This window comes from Poecilia formosa, unplaced genomic scaffold (assembly GCF_000485575.1).
Source record: "Poecilia formosa unplaced genomic scaffold, Poecilia_formosa-5.1.2 Scaffold90, whole genome shotgun sequence".
Taxonomy (NCBI): Eukaryota; Metazoa; Chordata; class Actinopteri; order Cyprinodontiformes; family Poeciliidae; genus Poecilia; species Poecilia formosa.
In genome coordinates, this window is record NW_006800029.1 from 1006488 (window position 1) to 1012640 (window position 6153).

Sequence of the window (6153 nt, forward strand, 5' to 3'; positions counted from 1 at the left end):
ATATATAAAATACCAGGACTGGACCTTTCAAAGAAAACATGTAATTGCCAAACTCTTTCTGAAAATTGTGATAACTTTCACGATTAACTCATATATATGTGACGCTTCTTTTTCCTCTCTGACTTATTGCATCTCTGTGTGGTTTTCCAGATGCACCATGGCACACAAAACGGCACTACAGAGGGTTATTAACGCTGTTCAGGAGATCACTGGCCATCCATCCTCTACCCTCCGTCAAGGACCTCTACAGCACCTGCTGTTTTAGGAGAGTACACAGCCTTCAGAGAAACAGCACACACACATGCACATGCACACAGGACATCGTGTGTTTCAGCTGCTGCCCTCTGGTAAACGTTTCAGGGTGCTTAAAACACAAACTGGCTGAGGGACAGTTTTTACAACTGGTCCTGTTGAATGCAGATATTTGGCACTATCAGGTGTTGTTTCAGGCACGGGCCAGGCACAGCAAATGTTTGTGAGATAGTTTTTTTTCTTAGAATATATGTGTAGTGTTGCACACATCTCTGTTTATAGTCCTGTTGTGCCTTTATTTGTATATTATTGCATTTTTAAATTTAATATTTAATAACTTACCTACTCTTATGAGTTTTAGTATCTCAGCTACCAATAGAGCATAAATTATACTATTGAATTTGGATGTATCACACATGAAATATAATAGCACACCAAATATTGCTTCCAAGAAGTCCTGTAAGGTTGCAATGTTGCATGCATTCATATTCAGCCCCTTTGCTCTTTCATTCCAAAATAACAGCAAACGCAAACAACCAGGAGTCACTTAATTAGATAAACACATCCACATTTGAGAAATTAAATCTCAGAGCATTGATCAACAAACTGCAAGCCGAGCCAGGAACACATGAGACAGATCAGAGATTAAGCTGTAAAGATGCTTGAAGCAAGATGAGTTTATGAAAAAAAAATGCACATTGAACAAAGCACTGCTAGACTCATCGCTATGTCCAACTGTAAGACACAACCGTCCAGCTGAACCAGAAGGAAGGCAATAAACACAGAAACAGCCGTCAGGGGCCGTGGGAACCCTGGGGAACCTGCAGAGATTGACACCTCATGTAGGAAGAAATGTAGACAGAATAGCCATTAACCATTCACACCACAAACATTGCATGGAGAAGAAAACATTTGTGCAAGAAAGCCATTAGTAATTCTGTTGATAGCTTGCCACACAGTAGACACAGCAACAAACATGTGGTAAAAGGTGCTGTGGTCAGACGAGATTAAAACTGAACATTTTGGCCAATGTGCAAAATGCAAAATGTCATTTATGGCCCCCATCCATCCCCTTCCCTCAGCCTAACCAGTGAAATGTGGTGGTAGAAGAACTGTGCTTTCCTGTTTGGCAAAGACAAGAAAACTCATCAAAGAGAATAGGAAGATGGAAGAAGATCAACACTGGCTTAATGAAAGAAAAGCTGTTAGAGTCCGCAAAAGACTTGAGAGTCGCTGGGCAGAAGTTTGACTCCAGCTAGAACAATATCCCTAAACAAACAGGCAGAGCATCAGTATTCTGGTTTAGATAAAAGAGTTTTGTGTTATGGTCCATTTAAGTCCAGGCTTAAATCCAATGAGGAAGTTCTAGAAGTCCTGGAAATCAATCTTTGAAGATGTTACACATCATACTGACTAACTTGAGCTGTTTTGCAGAGACAAATGACAAAAAGTATTTTTGCTTTCTAGATGTACCAAGCTGCTGGAGAGGTAACCGGAAAGATGTAACCCAAATAAATGCAGCTAAAGGTGGTGCAGCAAAGAGCTGACTGAGGGAAACTGGGTACAAACACAATTTATTTTCGATTTTGTGTTGGTCTATTACCTAATAAACCTATGTAATACAATGGCATTTATGGTTTTAACATGACATAATTAGTTCAACGAACAGGTTTTTCCAAGAAAAGACCACCTAACAAATACCACTAAAAGACCTAATGCCATGAAGAAAAAAATCCTTCATGACGTAAAAAATAATCTTAATTCAATAAAGCATTTCGGCTTGATTGAGAACACTGCATCCATCTGACGAGCATTTTTACAGCACAGATATTTTTGTGCACAATGCTCGCTGTGTTTGCAGCAGACTAGATGCCATTCCCTTCCAAACTGATGTTTCCTCTTCCAGTGAGACTGCAGGAAACTCTGCTGAAGAGAAAGAAAAGAGTCATTCAAGCAGTGGGATGTTTCCATCTGATGAAAAACGGCAAGGATGAAATGAATGAATTGGCATTGCGAGAGTCTGCTCAGTGGATCTGCAGCTCGTATTTTGAGTCGGTGCTCTGATCTCGTTGCTCTCAGCTGCAACGCGCCAACTAAATCGCTCTTATTAAACTGGACATTAATATGGCTATTTCCTCTTCTAGTGAAGAAGAATTAATACGTACAAATCACCAACCAACTGGTAATTATAACCTGATGCAGCGGGGCTGATGAGGAGCTTTCTGTATTTATCTTATGCGCCACTTTGCTTTATTTGCAAGCCAAAATTCTTGGCCACCGGTACAGTGTTCGAAGAAAAATAATCCCTTGATTTTTGTACGTTAATTTGAAATTAAGCATTTGAGAGCTTGATTGCACAACGCAAAGCAATATTGATTGGGCTGCTGTGAGTTACAGTTATGTTTACGTTGTAATTTTCCGGTGCACAACATTAGTTTATACTGGAAGCAAGAGCAGCAGACCTCCCAACATCATTATGTTGAAGCTTACCTGGGATTAACTTTGCCAGCTAGCATAAATATTAGTATTCAAATCTCACCACATCATAAATAACAAGCATAGAAATGTTAGAATATATCACGAGGCACATGTCAAACAAGCTACAAGAGGAAAAAAAAAAAGAAGCTTCATTTGCTACCAGACATTCATTGAAAATGAAAAATGACCTGGACTTTCGGCAGAAAACTGCAGATTGTTCTACTTTGTTATTTTTTTTCTGTAATATCAGTGAATTACCTTTATTGTAAATTATCTATTTTTAACTAATGCAAAATGTAAGATTGATGGAGGATGAGGGCTTCATCATACAGCAATTAAACTGTTCTGACATTGAGCATGCTGCAGGAATGGGTTATTATTGAATATGAAATGGAAAAATCTGAAAAAAAAAGAACTTTGACGCAACATGTCTCTGAATTGTTTGACAAATGAGTGGCGTGCAATAGGTTGCTGAAGTAGTGAGACATTACAATGGGACCTGTGGGTCCCAAACCTGGTCCTCAAGTCCCTGTGCCCTGCGTGTTAGACGAGTCTCTGTCCCTGCACATCTGATTCAAATGATTGTATGACTTCCTCTGCAGTCACCAAATGTTAATCACCCATTAAGTTAAGTCAGGATGTTGGAAGCACCTAACACACGCAGAACAAGGGCACCTGAGGACCAGGTTTGGGAACAATTGACCTTTAGCTTTCTGGCAGTACAAGATGAGCACTTGCGCTAACAACCGGCTTATTCATCATTTGGTTGAGGACGTTTCAAATTTTGTAATCCAATTTCATTTCACACTGACAAGATTGTTCGTCCGATGCTTATTAACTTCTAACTGGGGTGTTGTTGCTCTTTTTCCAAGAACAGATGGCCTCTTCTTGTTTGAAGACCTTCCCTGGCAGTAAATATCAGTACATACCTAAGAAGAACAAGAGCAGTGACACAGAGGGGGGATAAGTGTGTGTGTGTGTGTGTGTGTGTGTGTGTGTGTGTGTGTGTGGGTGTGTGTGAGTGTGTGTGTGAGAACATTGTGAAATGTCGCTCCATTCCCACACCTGCCTCTTTATGACTTCATATCCTCAAGGTCCTATTGTGGAAACAGAAACGGTTTCCATCACAGGAAGACTTGTTTGACCCCTGTGAAAACAGTGAAAATGTCCCCTGTTTTTGACAATCCTAAATGATTACAGTCATTTAGGGTTGGAATGTCATTGTTGGAAGTCGCACTGTAAGGTCTAGGCTACGCTGTCTAGGCTATTTGTTTGTGCTCTTCAGTCTGAACTGCAAACAACCTAAAATGTGCAGTAGCGTGCTCAGTGGAAATAAACATGGATGATAATGGTAGAGCACGTGTCGTGATTTTAAAGCTGTTGTCTAACTGGATCCAGCAAATTAGCAACTTAATCCTCATGATCGTCTACTACGGTCCTTAGGAAACAAAATTGTTTTTCGAGTCTAAAAATTGTTTAAAAATCTACCAATTGGTGAGTAAAAACACTGGTTTCTCTTTATGTTCTGTACATCTTCTTCACCGCTGCTCAAATGTTCTCTAAGCGTACAAATCTAATGTTTGCGCTGCAAAAAAAGCTGTTGGCAAATGTTGGGAGCAGTTCATTTAAAGGCCAGACAAATGAAACTAATTGCGTTGTGTCCTGTTTTGCCAAATTTGACTCATTAAATTTGTCTCTCATCACTGCAGAACTGTGTGCAAAGACTACAGAAGAGGGTGCCAGTCTCATTGAGAAACACCGTGCGACAAAGAGAATAAAATATCACAACCTGTGACGAATAAAACACAACCTGGGCTTCTGTTGTCACTGTTTAACTGATACTCGAATATGTCCTCCATTAGCAAATGATCAAAGCCTCCAGAAAGGTTTGATGCATCTGTTCTGATATTCAAAATCAGATTATGTAGAGCAGATGAGGATACTTTACTAAAACTTCTCACAAATGTGGCACACAGGATACTCATTAGGTACTGGGATACAAAACAAAAAAGAAAACAAAACCATTGTCAAAAAAAAAAAAAAAAATCCAGATGTATAGTTACCGACTCTGTTTTAGTTCTAAGCTTAACAATTTTGCATGTTCAGCATTACAAGAGTAAAGAATATTTGCATGCACTTTCAGTTCTGCCAAATAAAGCAATAATCACCTTAAAAATTGCCCATATTGATTTAAACTTAAACTGAATGTAACATCTGATAAACAGACACTGCACCTGTAGATAAATTACAGCTCTCTCACCCATCTGGACTGTCTGTTTGCTCAGACCTCTGTAAAAAAAATCCTTCCCTCCTTCTCTTTGAAAAGCAGTACTTTGGTGCACCACTGCTTGCCAAACCGGCCAGGTTTTGAACAGTTTCCTTTAGAGCTGATAAAAGAAACCAGGACATGATTTCACACTGCAAGGCATGCCTTGGAATAGCACAAAGGAATCTGAAGGGACTATCAATCAAACCTTCTGTTCGAGGCTCTGAGTTCATTTTTATTCGACCTTCTAGCAGTTATGAAACCTGAGTCCTCAATCCCTGGTTGAGTTTGAGTGGCTTTTGTTCAGTGGTCAGGAAGTTGGACCACTTGTGTGATGTCTCTTGCAAACTAGAACTACGGTTTTCTCTTTCACATCAACCTGCAAATGCAGAGCAAATAGACGAAGTTCAATGATGGACAGTCAGCACGAAGGTGAGAAGGATGCCGCCAGGCAGCCGTTTAACGAGAAGATTAGACGGTCACTTCTTCCATGCCTGTCCTCTCTGACTGTATTTTTCATCTGAACATCCTTTCATAATTCAGTTGTGAGGATTAAAATGTTGCTTCAACTCTGATCTGAGTATTAGCTTCTTTGAATGTCCTGAAACAACAACAAAAATTACAAAGTATTGTTTGGGATTGATTGTAAGTGATAGACCGACAAAAAGTAGCGAATAATTGTGAAACAGGAGAAGGAGCCAAGGTGAACCTCTGCAGTGTAGCTTTTTTAAGCTTTACTTTATAGGTTAATTCTGAATCACTTTGTGTTTTATGTATGGATATCAAATTAAGATTGTGTGAATATGGAGGCCACACTTTCACATTTTCCTTTGCAACAAGTTACGGAACCATGTAAAAGACCAGAGCTGTATCGTGAGAAAATGTGAAACAGCTAAAGGAGTATTGATATTTTTTCAAGGCAGTGTAAAGTTTTCCTTGAGCTTCGAGCATTCGGTTTTCAATCCTCTGTTGATTTAAGCTAAAGTTTCAGGTTTAGCTTCAATTTCCGCATCAAAACACCTCGTCGAGGGTTGTAAAGAACCCTTGTCTTTTTACCACTTTGCTTGGATTGCAGAAATTTTATCTTGGGTCATTTTTCTAAAATTTATAGAGCAACAAAGCCTCTTTGACCAAGCATTAGCACCTAAAAACTAAGA